This window comes from Oncorhynchus gorbuscha, linkage group LG14 (genome assembly GCF_021184085.1).
Source record: "Oncorhynchus gorbuscha isolate QuinsamMale2020 ecotype Even-year linkage group LG14, OgorEven_v1.0, whole genome shotgun sequence".
Lineage (NCBI taxonomy): Eukaryota > Metazoa > Chordata > Actinopteri > Salmoniformes > Salmonidae > Oncorhynchus > Oncorhynchus gorbuscha.
This window is the reverse complement of record NC_060186.1, coordinates 40,343,999-40,361,223: the sequence shown is the minus strand read 5'-3', so window position 1 is coordinate 40,361,223 and position 17,225 is coordinate 40,343,999. Positions and strand designations below refer to the sequence as shown.

The following is a 17,225-nucleotide window of genomic DNA, read 5'->3' as shown; positions in this document are numbered from 1 at the left end:
AAATCCAGAAAATCACATTGTAGGTTTTTTAATTTATTTATTTGCAAATTATGGTGGAAAATAAGAATTTGGTCAATAACAAAAGTTTCTCAATACTTTGTCATATACCCTTTGTTGGCCACTGTATGTAAGTAAGGGTTCTATTTTTTATACATTTGCAAAAATGCTTTGTCATTATGGGGTAATTGTGTGTAGATTGGTGAGAAAAAACAAAAATGTAATCCATTTTAGAATAAGGCTGTAATGTAACAAATTGTGGAAAAAGTGAAGGTGTTTGAATACACACGAATGCACTGTGTATACAAAAGTACGTAGACAACCCTTAAATTAGTGGATTCGGCTATATCAGCCATACCCGCTGATGGTGTATAAATAGAGCACACCGTCATGCAATCTCCATAGACAAATATTTTAAGTAGAATGGCCTTAATGAAGAGCTCATTGCCTTTCAATGTGGTAGCATCATAGAATGCCATCTTTCTCTCTCCTCCTCTCCCCTCCTTGTCTCTACCTCTCTCTCTCCTCCTCTCCCCTCCTTGTCTCTCTCTACCTCTTTCCTCCTCTCTCTCTCCTCCTCTCCCCTCCTTGTCTCTCTCTACCTCTTTCCTCCTCTCCCCTCCTTGTCTCTACCTCTCTCCTCCTCTCCCCTCCTCTCTCTCTACCTCTCTCCTCTCTTCCTCTCTACCCCTCTCTCTCTCTCTCTCTCTCTCTCTCTCTCTCTCTCTCTCCTAGGTTTATCTAAGATGCTGCTTGTTTTAATTCCGTGTGTGTGTGTGTGTGTGTGTGTGTGTGTGTGTGTGTGTGTGTGTGTGTGTGTGTGTGTGTGTGTGTGTGTGTGTGTGTGTGTGTGTGTGTGTGTGTGTGTGTGTGTGTGTGTGTGTGTGTGTGTGTGTGCGTGCGCGTGTGTTCCCTAGCCTGTGGAGTCTGTTCTTTCTGAGTTGAAGATATGATTGGAAGCACAGTGTTCAGCTGAAGGACATTAGATATGGCTGTTCCATAACTACACAACTCCCCCACTGTGAACACGTCACCACATCGCTATCTGTCTATCTGCCTTTGTCTTTTCCTTTCTCTCTCCCTCCTTCTCTCTCTCTCAGTATGACTGTCAAAACTTTCTCTCTCCTCTCCTCTCTGTCTCTCCCTCGTTCTCTCTCCTCTCCTCTCTGTCTCTCCCTCGTGCTCTCTCTCAGTATGACTGTCAAAACTTTCTCTCTCCTCTCCTCTCTGTCACTCCCTCGTTCTCTCTCTCAGTATGACTGTCACAACTTTCTCAACGTTCTCTCTCCTCTCCTCTCTGTCACTCCCTCGTTCTCTCTCCTCTCCTCTCTGTCACTCCCTCGTTCTCTCTCCTCTCCTCTCTGTCACTCCCTCGTTCTCTCTCTCAGTATGACTGTCACAACTTTCTCAACAAAAAAAATATAATCTTGAACCGCTGATTTGCTCAATGCAAATGTTGGAATTTAGGTTTAGAGAGAGTGGATATAAGGTGGTACACACTCACTCTCTCACACACTCACTCTCTCACACACTCACTCACTCACTCACTCAATCTCTCACACACACACACACACACACTCACTCACACACTCACTCAATCTCTCACACACTCACTCACTCACTCTCTCACACACTCACTCACTCACACACACACACAATCACTCACTCAATCTCTCACACACTCACACACACACTCACACACACACACACACACACTCACTCACTCACTCACTCACTCAATCTCTCACACACTCACACACACACTCACTCAATCTCTCACACACTCACACACTCACACACACACACACACACACACACACACACTCACTCACTCACTCACTCACTCACTCACTCACTCACTCACTCACTCACCACCACCACTCACTCACCACTCACTCACTCACTCACTCACTCACCACTCACTCAATCTCTCACACACACACACACTCACACACACTCACTCACACACTCACTCAATCTCTCACACACTCACACAGACACTCACACACACACTCACTCACACACACACTCACTCACACACTCACTCACTTACTCACTCAATCTCTCACACACTCACACACACACTCACTCACACACTCACACACACACTCACTCACACACTCACACACTCACACACTCACTCACTCACTCACTCACTCACCACCACTCACTCACTCACCACTCACCACTCACCACTCACTCACCACTCACCACTCACTCACCACCACTCACTCACTCACCACCACACACTCACTCTCTCACACACTCACACACTCACACACTCACACACTCACTCACTCACTCACCACTCACTCACTCACTCACTCACTCACTCACCACCACTCACCACTCACCACTCACTCACTCACTCACTCACTCACTCACTCACTCACTCACTCACTCTCTTCAGATTCTATATTATTCAGCTGCCCGTCCAGATGTGTTCCTCCAGTTGCATCTCTAATGGAGATCAGTGATGTGGGATAATCCCAGAGAACAGTAGTGGGAAGCAATGGGAGTGTTGTTGATTAGTGAGCTGGACCAGAGTCAGACTGGAACACCAGCTGGGAGAAATGCTGAGTGATTTTTAAACATTTATGTTTAACATACATCTATGACCAATATTTTTTTCTGTGAGTTCAATGTGTTTCTCTAGAGATTAAATCAGATGAATCCTGAACTGTGTGTTGTTAGTCGTTTCCTACAGGCCAATATTCAACATAGTTTAGTGCAGAAAACGTGGTAATTAACTACAATGACCATAAGCCCTCTTGCCCGGTCTGTGTGGGAAGAGAGAGAAGAGACAGAAGACGAGGGATCGAGAGCAGTTGCTGTGAGAGGTGTCTCTACCTGAAAATACATCATCCCAGTGATTGATAGTTGTTGGTATTCAGCAGTTACATAAATCTGAAGAACTACTAACATAGTGATTTTGTCAGACAGCGCAGGCAGCAGGTCTATAGAGATGAGATGATGGAATGAAATATTTGTAAGTCGCTCTGGATAAGAGCGTCTGCTAAATGACTTAAATGTAAATGTAATCTTTCCAACAAGTCAGTTCATCTGCTAGAGCTGCCCAGTTCAACTGTAAGTGCTGTTATTGTGAAGTGGAAACGTCTAGGAGCAACAACCTCTGCCGCGAAGTGGTAGGCCACACAAGCTCACAGAACGGGACTGTCAAGTGCTGAAGCACATAAAAATCATCTGTCCTCCGTTGCAACACTCACTACTGAGTTCCAAACTGTCTCTATATGAAATGGATTTCTATGGCCGAGAAAATCACACACAAGCCTAAGATCACCATGCGCAGCCTGCCGAGTGGCGCAGCGGTCTAAGGCACTGCATCACAGTGCTTGAGGCGTTATTACATACCCGGGTTCGATCCCAGGCTGGATCACAAACGCCGTGACCGGGAGTCCCATAGCGCGGCGCACAATTGGCAAAGCGCTGTCTGGGTTAGGGGAGGATTTGGCGGGGGGGGGCTTTCCTTGGCTCATTGTTGTTTCGGAGGACGCATGACCTGACCTTTGACTCACTTGAGTCTGTTGGGGAGTTGCAGCGATGAGACAAAATAGTAATTGGGGAGAAAAAGGGGGTAATATAAAAATAAAAATCCCATGCACAATGCCAAGCGTTGGCTGGAGTGGTATAAAGCTCGCCGCCATTGGACTCTGGAGCAGTGGAAATGCGTTCTCTGGAGTGATGAATCACGCTTCACCATCTGAATCTGGGTTTGGCGGATGCCCGAATGCACAGTGCCAACTGTAAAGTTTGGTGGATGAGGAATAACAGTCTGGGGCTGTTTTTCATGGTTCGGGCCCCTTAGTTCCAGTGAAAGGAAATCTTAACGCTACAGTATACAATGCCATTGTAGACGATTCAGAGCTTTCACATTTTTGGCAACAGTTTGGGGAAGGCCCTTTCCTGTTCCAGCATGACAATGCCCCCATGCACAACGCAATGGTCCATACAGAAATGGTTTGTCGAGATTGGTGTGGAAGAACTTGACTGGCCTGCACACCTTTGGGATGAATTGAATAGCCAACTGCGAACTACACTAATGCTTGTGGCTGAATGGAAGTCCCTACAGCAATGTTCCAACATCTAGTTGAAAGCCTTCCCAAAAGAGTGGAGGCTGTTATAGCAGCAAATAATGACCATGCTTTTTTAAAGAGTGTAGTGTATCTTCCATGTGTATATTCTTTGTACTCACGGTGGGTGTGGTGGAGCCTTTCTTGTGGTCGGGGACGTCGGCCTTGTTGGGGCTGTTGGCATTACCTAGTAGGGGACTGGCAGGGGCAATGCCGCCACTGCGCCCACCCGACAAACCACACTTCTGGGTCTGAGCACCACCATCCACTTTGTAGTCGCCGTTGTCGGCCGAGGTGGTCTGGCTCCTCTTGGGATAGCCCACCGAGGGGATGGACGGACCGGCTGGATGGATGGAGGGAGGGACAGATACAGGGATCAGTGTGGAGTTCAAATGGGAACTGTGCTGCATTGGAGGTTCACATGCATCTTCCTATATTTTCCCATATTCTCTTTACCTCCTTTCCTCCTGTCCCACTTACATCATCTTCCTCCCAGTCCCTCCCTCCCTCCCAGCCCCTCTCTCCTCTCTCCCACCCTCTCCTCCCTCCCAGCCCCTCTCCCACCCTCCTCCCTCCCAGCCCCTCCCACCCTCTCCCTCCCAGCCCCTCTCCTCCCTCCCAGCCCCTCTCTCCTCCCTCCCAGCCACCCCCAGGCCACCCTCTCCCTCCCAGCCACCCCCAGCCACCCTCTCCCTCCCAGCCACCCCCAGCCACCCTCTCCCTCCCAGCCACCCCCAGCCACCCTCTCCCTCCCAGCCACGCCCCCTCTCCCTCCCAGCCACCCCCAGCCACCCCTCTGCCCTCCCAGCCACCCCCAGCCCCTCTGCTCCCAGCCACCCCCAGCCCCCTCTGCTCCCAGCCACGCCCCCTCTCCCTCCCAGCCACCCCCCCCTCTGCTCCCGCCACCGCCCCCTCTGCTCCCGCCACGCCCCTCTGCTCCCGCCACGCCCCTGCTCCCGCCACGCCCCCTGCTCCCGCCACGCCCCCTCTGCTCCCGCCACGCCCCCTGCTGCACCCCACGCCCCCTCTGCTCCCGCCACGCCCCCTCTGCTCCCTCCACGCCCCCCTGCTCCCGCCACGCCCCTGCCCCGCCACGCCCCTCTGCTCTGCTCCACGCCCCCCTCTGCTCTCTCCACGCCCCCTCTGCTCTCTCCACGCCCCCTCTGCTCTCTCCACGCCCCCTCTGCTCTCTCCACGCCCCCCCTCTGCTCTCTCCACGCCCCCTCTCCCTCACCCTGGTCGCTGTAGCGTCTCTGTTTCTGGGTGCCGGAGATGGACCGCTGGGTCTTGAGATGGGCAGAAGACTGGCCGTTGTTGTTGCGCTCGATGGCGGGCCGTGCCTTGGCCAGAGACAAGTTACTGCTAGAGCTGGAGTCACTAGCCTCCAACTTCGAGAGAGAAGAAAAGTTTCCCATGAAATCACGCTGCAGATGAGTTTTACTGTATCTTTTGGATCTGTGCTCTTTGGAAAAGTCACTCAATATGTTTCACATGGCATTTCAAATAGGGACATTTGTGACTGTGGCTGTATCATCCAAACAGACTGTTTCAAACCTGTATACTTTCAACCACTTACATAAACCCCTACACCTTGATTTAAACAAATAAATTGTGCTAAAAGCAAGGAATAGAATAGAACCAGTGCTTTCCAACATGGTCATTCATGGCCAGGTACTGGGTCAATCCCAAATCGTTCCCTTAACCCTACACACTTGTGGAGATTGAGAGGATTTGATTGGTATTAGCAATGTTGTGAAACTTCCACTGAGCCTATCTGAGGGCAAGGTGAAGCTATTACCAGATTGATTACACAAGTCAAATCCTCTCAGCATCTGCCCAGTGCAGGGCTTGGGGGACAATTTGGGATTGGGCCACTTTTGCCCAGTCTGTCCTTACCTCTGTGGACTTCCTGCCCAGTAGCAGGTAGGTGGCAGTGATCTCATCGTACTTCATCCTGGTTAAAGACTCAGTGACCTCCTCTTGAGTGTAGCCCATCTCCACCATGATGTCTGCAGGGAATCAGGAGTGGGACAGGACAGGCATTAGCCTCACGGAACATGGTACGGATCTTTTTAGACCTTAGAACTGGAACCTCCATCAGAAGCTAGCCTTCAGAGGACAGCCAGGTAATTAGCTACTAGGTATTTGGTCATTGTTAGCCACTGCTAGAAGTCTTTACCTTTAGCACAGACACCAGCCGCTTTAGCCTGGATAATATCTGCCAGTCTGCACAGCGCAATATCAGCCCTGAGCATAACGGACTGCTTTTTTCCCCCCACTACATCTCCGGATTCCTGCCGCAAGCTCTGGACCATTACACCGGATCATCGCAGCTAGCTAGCGACTACCGAGTGGCTATCGTGGCTAACGCCCTTGTCCAGCAGCAAGCACCAGTTAGCCTCGAGATAGGCCCATTCCCCCAGCTAGCAAACAAAGTACACCAACTACAATACCTCTCTTGCCAATTGGCCTGGACCCTCTATAGACACGGAGCCCCGACGATCCATCACGACTGTTCTGCTGATGTACAGTGCCTTGCGAAAGTATTCGGCCCCCTTGAACTTTGCGAACTTTGGCCACATTTCAGGCTTCAAACATAAAGATATAAAACTGTATTTTTTTGTGAAGAATCAACAAGTGGGACACAATCATGAAGTGGAACGACATTTATTGGATATTTCAAACTTTTTGAACAAATCAAAAACTGAAAAATTGGGCGTGCAAAATTATTCAGCCCCCTTAAGTTAATACTTTGTAGCGCCACCTTTTGCTGCGATTACAGCTGTAAGTCGCTTGGGGTATGTCTCTATCAGTTTTGCACATCGAGAGACAAATTTCTTCCCATTCCTCCTTGCAAAACAGCTCGAGCTCAGTGAGGTTGGATGGAGAGCATTTGTGAACAGCAGTTTTCAGTTCTTTCCACAGATTCTCGATTGGATTCAGGTCTGGACTTTGACTTGGCCATTCTAACACCTGGATATGTTTATTTTTGAACCATTCCATTGTAGATTTTGCTTTATGTTTTGGATCATTGTCTTGTTGGAAGACAAATCTCCGTCCCAGTCTCAGGTCTTTTGCAGACTCCATCAGGTTTTCTTCCAGAATGGTCCTGTATTTGGCTCCATCCATCTTCCCATCAATTTTAACCATCTTCCCTGTCCCTGCTGAGGAAAAGCAGGCCCAAACCATGATGCTGCCACCATCATGTTTGACAGTGGGGATGGGTGATGAGCTGTGTTGCTTTTACGCCAAACATAACATTTTGCATTGTTGGCAAAAAGTTTAATTTTGGTTTCATCTGACCAGAGCACCTTCTTCCACATGTTTGGTGTGTCTCCCAGGTGGCTTGTGGCAAACTTTAAACAACACTTTTTATGGATATCTTTAAGAAATGGCTTTCTTCTTGCTACTCTTCCATAAAGGCCAGATGTGTGCAATATATGACTGATTGTTGTCCTATGGACAGAGTCTCCCACCTCAGCTGTAGATCTCTGCAGTTCATCCAGATTGATCATGGGCCTCTTGGCTGCATCTCTGATCAGTCTTGTATGAGCTGAAAGTTTAGAGGGACGGCCAGGTCTTGGTAGATTTGCAGTGGTCTGATACTCCTTCCATTTCAATATTATCGCTTGCACAGTGCTCCTTGGGATGTTTAAAGCTTGGGAAATGGTTTTGCATCCAAATCCGGCTTTAAACTTCTTCACAACAGTATCTTGGACCTGCCTGGTGTGCTCCTTGTTCTTCATGATGCTCTCTGCGCTTTTAACAGACCTCTGAGACTATCACAGTGCAGGTGCATTTATACGGAGACTTGATTACACACAGGTGGATTGTATTTATCATCATTAGTCATTTAGGTCAACATTGGATCATTCAGAGATCCTCACTGAACTTCTGGAGAGAGTTTGCTGCACTGAAAGTAAAGGGGCTGAATAATTTTGCACGCCCAATTTTTCAGTTTTTGATTTGTTAAAAAAGTTTGAAATATCCAATACATGTTGTTCCACTTCATGGTTGTGTCCCACTTGTTATTGATTCTTCACAAAAAATACAGTTTTATATCTTTATGTTTGAAGCCTGAAATGTGGCAAAAGGTCGCAAAGTTTAAGGGGGCCAAATACTTTCGCAAGGCACTGTATATCGGCCGATGTGCTCTCAACCGGCCTCTGCATCGTTGATGTCGGTGAGGACCCAGCTACTAGCCCCGACCCGCTAACTCTCTGAGCGCAGTGTCTCCCGCTCGCCTAGCGTAGTGACGACTGCCGAGCGGCTCCCTGTTTCGTCCATTGCTGCTTATTGGACCCTATGATCCCACGGCTACACAGCTGATACCTACTGGACTGCTCATTACCACGGTACTTCATTTTGTTTATGTCGGCCCCAGCCTTGAACTCAGGCCCTGTGTGTAACTAACTGACCCTCTATGCCCATTCATTCATCCATTTACCCGTTCTTGTTGTCTTAGCTGTTTACCTGTTGTCTTAGCCCTCCCAATCAACACCTGTGATTGCTTTATGCCTGTTGTTTAGGTTAGCTCTCATTGTTTTGTTTTACTGCGGAGCCCTTAGTTCCCCGCTCTACATGCCTCAGTTACCTCCCTTGCCCCACCCCCCACACATGCGGAGACAGCACCTAGTTTAATGCCACTTCCAGAGATGCAGCCTCTCTCGTCGTCACTCAATGCCTAGGTTTACCTCCACTGTTCTCGCACCCTACCATGCCCTTGCCTGAGCATTATGCCCTGAATCTATCCTACCACGCCCAGAAGTCTGCTCCTTTTACTCTGTTCCGAACGCACTAGACGACCAGTTCTTATAGCCTTTAGCTGTACCCTCATTCTACTCCTCCTCTGTTCCTCTGGTGATGTAGAGGTTAACCCAGGCCCTGTGTGTCCCCAGGCGCTCTCATTTGTTGACTTCAGTAACCGGAAAAGCCTTCTCCCTAAGTTTGTTTTATTCACTGATTTAGCACACTCCGCCAACCCTGATGTCCTTGCTGTGTCAAAATCCTGGCTTAGGAAGGCCACCAAAAAGTCAGACATTTCCATCCCCAATTACAACATTGTCCATCAAAATAGAACTGCTAATGGGGGAGGAGTTGCAATCTACTGTAGAGATAGTAGGACAGAGCTCTGCAAGCTATCAAGGTCTCTGCCCAAACAGATCGAGCTACTACTTTTAAAAATCCATCTCTCACTGTTGCCACTTGTTATAGACCCCCCTCAGCTCCCAGCTGTGCCCTGGACAACATATGTGAATTGATTGCCCCCCATCCATCGTCAGAGTTCGTACAGTTAGGTGACCTAAACTGGGATATGCTTAACACCCCAGCCGTCCTACAATCTAAGCTAGATGCCCTGAATCTCAAACAAATTAGCAAGGAACCTACCAGGTACAACCCCAAATCCGTAAACATGGGAACCCCATGATATCATCCTGACTAACTTGCCCTCTAAATACACCTCTGCTGTTTTCAACCAGGATCTCAGCGATCACTGCCTCATTGCCTGCGTCCGTTATGGGTCCGATCACCCCTCATCAGTGTCAAACGCCCCCTAAAACATTTCTGCAAGCAGGTCTTTATAATCGACCTGGCCCGGTTATCCTGAAAAAACACGACAGACCTCATCCCATCAGTAGAGAATGCCTGGTTATTCTTCAAAAGTGCCTTCCTCACCATCTTAAATAAGCATGCCACTTTAAAAAATGTAGACCTAAGAACAAATATAGCACTTGGTTCACCCCAGACTTGACTGCCCTTGACCAGCACAAAAACATCCTGTGGCGCACTGCATTAGCTTTGATTAGTCCCCGCGATATGCAACTTTTCAGGTAAGTTAGGAACCAATATACACAGGCAGTTAGAAAAGCCAAGGCTAGCTTTTTCAAACAGAAATTTGCATCCTGTAGCACTAATTGAAAAAAGTTATGGGACACTGTAAAGTCCATGGAGAATAAGAGCACCTCCTCCCAGCTGCCCACTGCTCTGAGGCTAGGAAACACTGTCACCAACGATAAATCCACAATAATCGAGAATTTCAAGAAGCATTTCGCTACGGCTGGCCACGCTTCCAACTGGTTACCCCAACCCCGGCCAACAGCTCTGCGGCCCCCCGCAGCAACCAGCCCAGGGCTTCTCGTTCACCCAAATCCAGACAGCTGATGTCCTAAAAGAGCTGCAGAATCTGGATCCCTACAAATCAGCTGGACTAGACAATCTGGACCCTCTCTTCCTAAAATTATCCACCGCCATTATCACAACCCCTATTTACTAGTCTGCTCAACCTTTCTTTCGTATCATCTGAGATTCTTAAAGATTGGAAAGCTGCCGCGGTCATCCCCCTCTTCAAAGGGGGAGACACTCTAGATCCAAGCTGTTACAGACCTGTATCTATCCTACCCTGCCATTCTAAAATCTTTGAAAGCCAAGTGAACAAACAGATCACCGAACATTTCGAATCCCACCATACCTTCTCCGCTATGCAATCGGGTTTCCGAGCTGGTCACGGGTGCACCTCAGCCACGCTCAAGGTCCTAAACAATATCATAACCGCCATCGATAAGAGACAATACTGTGCAGCAATCTTCATCGACCTGGCCAAGGCTTTCGACTCTGTCAATCACCTTATTCTTATCGGCAGACTCAAAAGCCTTGGTTTCTCTAATGACTGCCTCGCCTGGTTCACCAACTACTTCTCTGATAGAGTTCAGTGTGTCAAATCAGAGGGCCTGTTGTCTGGACCTCTGGCAGTTTCTATGGGGGTGCCACAGGGTTCAATTCCCGGTCCAACTCTTTTCTCTGTGTATATATTAATGATGTCGATCTTGCTGCGGGTGATTCTGTGATCCTCATTTGCACACACTGTATACAGATTTTCTATTGTTGTCTGTACGGTTGTTTATCCCATGTGTAACTTTGTGTTGTTGGCGTTGCACTGCTTTGCTTTATCTTGGCCAGGTCGCAGTTGTAAATGAGAACCTGTTCTCAACCTACCTAGTTAAGTAAAAGTGAAATACATTTCTTAAATAAAAACACCCAATAGCCTGTGGTGGTCTAGCAGTTCGTGCTGCTGCCTACAGAGCACACCGTGTCGGTGTGGGTTTGAATCCGGCCCACACCCTTCTGACCCTCTCAACTTCCGTCTCTCCCTCTCACATCCTCTATTCAATAAAGAAACAAATATGTGAGGAGAAAAGCAAATAACCAATAGGCTGGGAGCGTGTGAACATCGCCATTTCCTGTTTGTTAAGGGGGAACCAAAAATACTAGGGGGCATTGCACTTAATTTAATTGAATAAACATTATTAATCCCACAAGGCTAAATTGTATGTTCAGCAACAACATACTAATGCACACATTAGAGACATATTGACAGAGCACTGACTGTTGGTGAAACAAACATAACCTAACCCAAAAACAAAATCTAAAATGAAGACCGTAAATAAAGGTGAGTAAACTGTACATAATGTGGGGAACCAAACAGGGCCTCCTTGTTGTTGAGACTGTGGAATATCCTGTGACACACACTCGTCTCTCTCACACTGCTGAGTGAGATCAATGCTGCCATCGACAGAGGGCATGGTAGGGGAGGGGGCAAGCCCTGGGGGTCCGAGTGGAAAGAACAAGGCCTGCCAGACTGTATCGACTTGTGGATCTGTGAGTGCGTTTGTTCGCACGCACACATGCATTTCAATAATGACTGTGTTACTGAGTGCGGTTGTGTTAATGCATGGTCGTGCATGATTTTGAATGACTCTGTGTGTTTTAATGACTGTGTGTGTTAAGGTGTGTGTGTGTCTAAGGGAAGTGCTAGACCATGTGCTGCCTGCATGTCTGAAAACAACACAGCTCTGCCAGGCTCACGTTGGGCACAGCATGCAAGGCTAGCCCCTAACAAAGGGGGTAAGGGGCGATTCCCTCTAAATACATGTGCAAACCCATCTGAATCAGGTGTGTTAGAAGAGCTAGACAGGATCAAAAGCCTGTATACTCAGTAACTCTCCATGAAGCGGCATGACCATCCCTGGTTAATAAAGTCATTGACTCTCCCAAATGGCACCCTATTCCCTACATAGGGCTCTGGTCAAAAGTAGTGCGCTATCAATCATATTACATTATTTAGGGAATGGGGTGCCATTTAGGACGATACAGTGTACAGATTTATAGATGTAAAGCCAGTCCCCAATTCCCTCCCTAACCCTTCCTTAATGCAGATCTAAGGTGTAAGCAATATGGTAGAAGCTCCACCCCTACACTCTTTAAACCTATACCTGTTCAGATCTGAAAACATTGAAAGGTAAGGGAGCAAATTGGGAGCCGCTGATATATATAGAGAGAGGAGTGTTGGAGTCAATGTACCTATTCTCTTCTGGTCTGTGATGTCCTGTTCTGGCTCCATGAATGGCTTCAGTTCATTCTCCTCTAGGCCTGCGTTTATCCACCGGTCCTTCATGATTTGCTATGAGGGAGAAGGACAGACACAAACATCAGTCTCGGCTCTAGAGGCCCAATTACCCGCCAAACGAAGTGGAATTTCATAACAGTGATGCCTAATCCTAAATCAACCACTCACCCCTACATTGTGCGCCTATGCACTTAGATCTGTAATAGATACAGCAATTTGTAAATATTTCAACCTAAGCTATCAAAAGGCAAAATTAGGGGCCATTATAATATTGCTTCTCTCATCTTTTCAAATGTACCCAAGTGAGGTAATGGCGTTACAAGAGGGCCCACGGGTAGGGGCAAGGGGTCGATTTGGGATTGGGTAAAATAGTGGCAATACAGTGCATTAAGAAAGAATTCAGACCTCTACATTTCGTTACGTTACAGCCTTATTCTAAAATTGATTACATGTTTTTTTTCCCTCAATAACCCATAATAACAAAGCGAAAACAGGTTTTTTAGAAATGTTTGCCAATTACATTTTTTTTTTTTTTTTTTACAGAATTCCTTAATTTACATAAGTATTCAGAGCCTTTACTCAGTACTTTGTTGGCAGCAAAAACAGGACGAGTCTCATAGCAAAGGGTCTGAATACTTATGTAAATGAGGTGTTTGTTTTCAATTTTTTTTTTTTTAGCAAAAACTTTTCACCTTGTCATTATGGGGTATTGTGTGGAGATTGATGAGGAATTTTTAAAAACTTAATCAATTTTAGAACAAGACTGTAACGTAGCAAAATGTGGAAAAATTGAAGGATCTGAATACTTTGAAGGCACTGTTTGTGCCAGTCTCTTTCTGCTTCGGCCAACTCTTTTCTCATGGGCTTGTTTGACAACTCTGCTACTCAAGTCACAGCCTGGACGTCTGCTGGTGTTAGATTCTTCCTGGTAGTAAAATGATTGATTCATTTCACTGAATGGCCGAGATGCCATTAACCTAGGTTGTGTTCATTGGGGCACACCACAGAAAACATTTAAAAATGTTTTTCAACAGAGAACACAAACAAGCGTTGGTGCCTCATGAAGTCGACCCTAGTGTCCCATGTCTGAACAGTTCCTTAATTAGAAGGGAAGGATGAAAAACAGCAGAGTGGCGGACCTCCAGGTCCATATTTGGGATGGGGGGGGGACAGGGTTGGGACCAATTCCAATTTAATTTCAAATCAGGAATTGACTGAATTGAAATAGAATTCACCCCAACTCTGGATGAGGGTCTATAGAAGGACTGTCGGTCAGTAGAGTAGTTTACTGGGGTCACATTCAGCAGAGAACTTTACATACCATTCAGATTGAAAAATAAATCCTTCTCTCTCAAGAGGAAATCGTGTCAACTCTATACAATATATTTATATCTGCAATATTCTGGAACGTTGCAACATTTAAAAAAAATAGTATTAATAATTAATTCCACTTTGACAATATGGGCTATTGTGTGTAGGCCAGTGACCAAAAATATCTACATTTAATATTCAGGCTTTAACATAACAAAATGTGGAAAACGTAAAGGCACTATTGTTCACAGACCACTCCAGACAGTACCAGTAATCCCAATACACTTCAATATCTGCACCAAGACAGGAGCAGCCAGACAAGGGGAAATAAACTTCTTCCAGCCAGACAAGGGGAAAGAAACTTCTTCCAGCCAGACAAGGGGAAAGAAACTTCTTCCAGCCAGACAAGGGGAAAGAAACTTCTTCCTGCCAGACAAGGGGAAAGAGACTTCTTCCTGTCAGACAAGGGGAAAGAAACTTCTTCCAGCCAGACAAGGGGAAAGAAACTTCTTCCAGCCAGACAAGGGGAAAGAAACTTCTTCCTGCCAGACAAGAGGAAAGAGACTTCTTCCTGTCAGACAAGGGGAAAGAAACTTCTTCCAGCCAGCCAGACAAGGGGAAAGAAACTTCTTCCTGCCGAACAAGGGGAAAGAAACTTCTTCCTGCCAGACAAGGGCAAAGAAACTTCTTCCTGCCAGACAAGGGCAAAGAAACTTCTTCCTGCCAGACAAGGGCAAAGAAACTTCTTCCAGCCAGACAAGGGGAAAGAAACTTCTTCCTGCCAGACAAGGGGAAAGAAACTTCTTCCTGCCAGACAAGGGGAAAGAAACTTCTTCCAGCCAGACAAGGGGAAAGAAACTTCTTCCTGCCAGACAAGGGGAAAGAAACGTCTTCCAGCCAGACAAGGGGAAAGAAACATCTTCCAGCCAGACAAGGGGAAAGAAATGTCTTCCAGCCAGACAAGGGGAAAGAAACTTCTTCCTGCCAGACAAGGGGAAAGAAACTTCTTCCTGCCAGACAAGGGGAAAGAAACTTCTTCCTGCCAGACAAGGGGAAAGAAACTTCTTCCAACTAGACAAGGGGAAAGAAACTTCTTCCAGCCAGACAAGGGGAAAGAAACTTCTTCCAGCCAGACAAGGGGAAAGAAACTTCTTCCAGCCAGACAAGGGGAAAGAAACTTCTTCCTGCCAGACAAGCGGAAAGAGAATTCTTCTTGTCAGACAAGCGGAAAGAAACTTCTTCCAGCCAGACAAGGAGAAAGAAACTTCTTCCAGCCAGACAAGGGGAAAGAAACTTATTCTAAAGAAATTGGAAACAGATAGATATGGGGACTATTTTATTCCAACAGGCATTAGGCTGTATAATAGATAGTCTGTTGGTCCTTCCAGTATACTGCACATTAGTGAATATGACCCCGATAACCCATGTCTGTTGGTCCCTCCAGTATACACCATATTGTACTTTCACTTTAAATGTGTAGCTATAGCACTTTGAATGAATTATTGTGTAGTTTAGGTTGTATGTATTTTTAAGCACATGACCAAATGAATTTCCCCCTGGTGGGATAATAAAGTTGCAATAATAAAGGAGCAATGACGTCTGCAGCTCCGAGACAGAGAACCTGGAGAAGGCTTGCTTTTTACTTAATTTCACCTTAGATAGACCAGTTGAGAACAGGTTCTCATTTACAACTGCCACCTGGCCAAGATAAAGCAAAGCAGTGCGACGCCAACAACACAGAGTTACACATGGGATAAACAAACAGTCAATAAGACAATAGAAAAATCTATATCAAGTGTGTGCAAATGTAGAAAGATTAGGGAGGTAAGGCAATAAATAGGCCATAGTGGCGAAATAATTACATTTTGAAAATAAACACTGGAGTGATAGATGTCCAGGAGATGAATGTGCAAGTAGAGATAGTGTGGTGCAAAGGAGAAAGAAAATAAATAACAACATGGGGATGAGGTAGTTGGGTGGGCTATTTACAGATGGGCTATGTACAGGTGCAATGATCGGTAAATTGCTCTGACAGCTGATGCTTAAAGCTAGTGAGGGAAAAATAAGTCTCCAGCTTCAGTGATTTTTGCAGTTCGTTCCAGTCATTGCCAGCAGATAACTGGAAGGAAAGGCGGCCAAAGGGGTTGACTTTGGGGTTGACCAGTGAAATATATCTACTGGAGCGCGTGCTACGGGTGGGTGCTGCTATGGTGACCAGTGAGCTGAGATAAGGCGGGGCTTTACCTAGCAAAAACCTATAGATGACCTGGAGCCAGTGGGTTTGGCGACGAATATGAAGCAAGGGTCAGCCAATAAGAGTGTGCAGGACGTGGGTCGTATATGGGGCTTTGGTGACAAAACGGATGGCACTGTGATAGACTACATCCAATTTTCTGAGTAGAGGGTTGGAGGCTATTTTGTAAATAACATCGCCGAAGGAAAGGATCGGTAGGATAGTCAGTTTTACAAGGGTATATTTGGCAGCATGAGTAAAGGATGCTCTGTTGCGAAATAGGAAGCCAATTTTAGATGTAATTTTGGATTGGAGATGCTCAATGTGAGTCTGGAAGGAGAGTTTACAGTCTAACCAGACACCTAGATATTTGTAGTTGTCCACATATTCTAAGTCAGAACCATCCAGAGTAGTGATGCTAGATGCGCGGGCAGCGATCGGTTGAAGAGCATGCATTTAGTTTTGCTTGCATTTAAGAGCAGTTGGAGGCCACGGAAGGAGTACTGTATGGCATTGAAGCTCGTCTGGAGGTTTGTTAACACAGTCAGTGTCCAAAGATGGGCCAGAAGTATACAGAATGGTGTCGTCTGCGTAGAGGTGGATCAGAGAATCACCAGCAGAAAGAGCGACATCATTGATGTATACAGAAAAAAGAATTGGTCCGAGAATTGAACCCTGTGGCACCCCCATAGAGACTGCCAGAGGTCCGGACAACAGGACCTCCGATTTGACACACTGAGCTCTATCTGAGAAGTAGTAATAATGAACCAGACGAGACTTACAGTCATGTGTGCATACATTCTATGTATTTGAGAAACCAAGTGCCATGCTCTACCAACTTGAGGTCTGAACCCAACAAGAATGCGTTTGAGTCTGATTGCGGTGACGGAATCGAAAGCCTTGGCCAGGTCGATGAATACGGCTACACAGTATTGTCTTTTATCGATGGCGGTTATGATATCGTTTAGGACCTTGAGCATGGCTGAGGTGCACCCATGACCAGCTCTGAAACCAGATTGCATAGCGGAGAAGGTATGGTGGGATTCGAAATGGTCAGTGATCTGTTTGTTAACTTGGCTTTCGAAGACTTTAGAAATGCAGGGTAGGATAGATACAGCTCTGTAACAGTTTGGATCTAGAGTGTCACCCCCTTTGAAGAGGGAGATGACCGCGTCAGCTTTCCAACCTT

General features: G+C 46.6%; 1 pseudogene; it reads right to left on the bottom strand.

Moving 5' to 3' along the window:
* LOC123994934 overlaps positions 1-17,225 on the bottom strand; it is a 144,416-nt pseudogene that overhangs the window by 28,243 nt on the left and 98,948 nt on the right.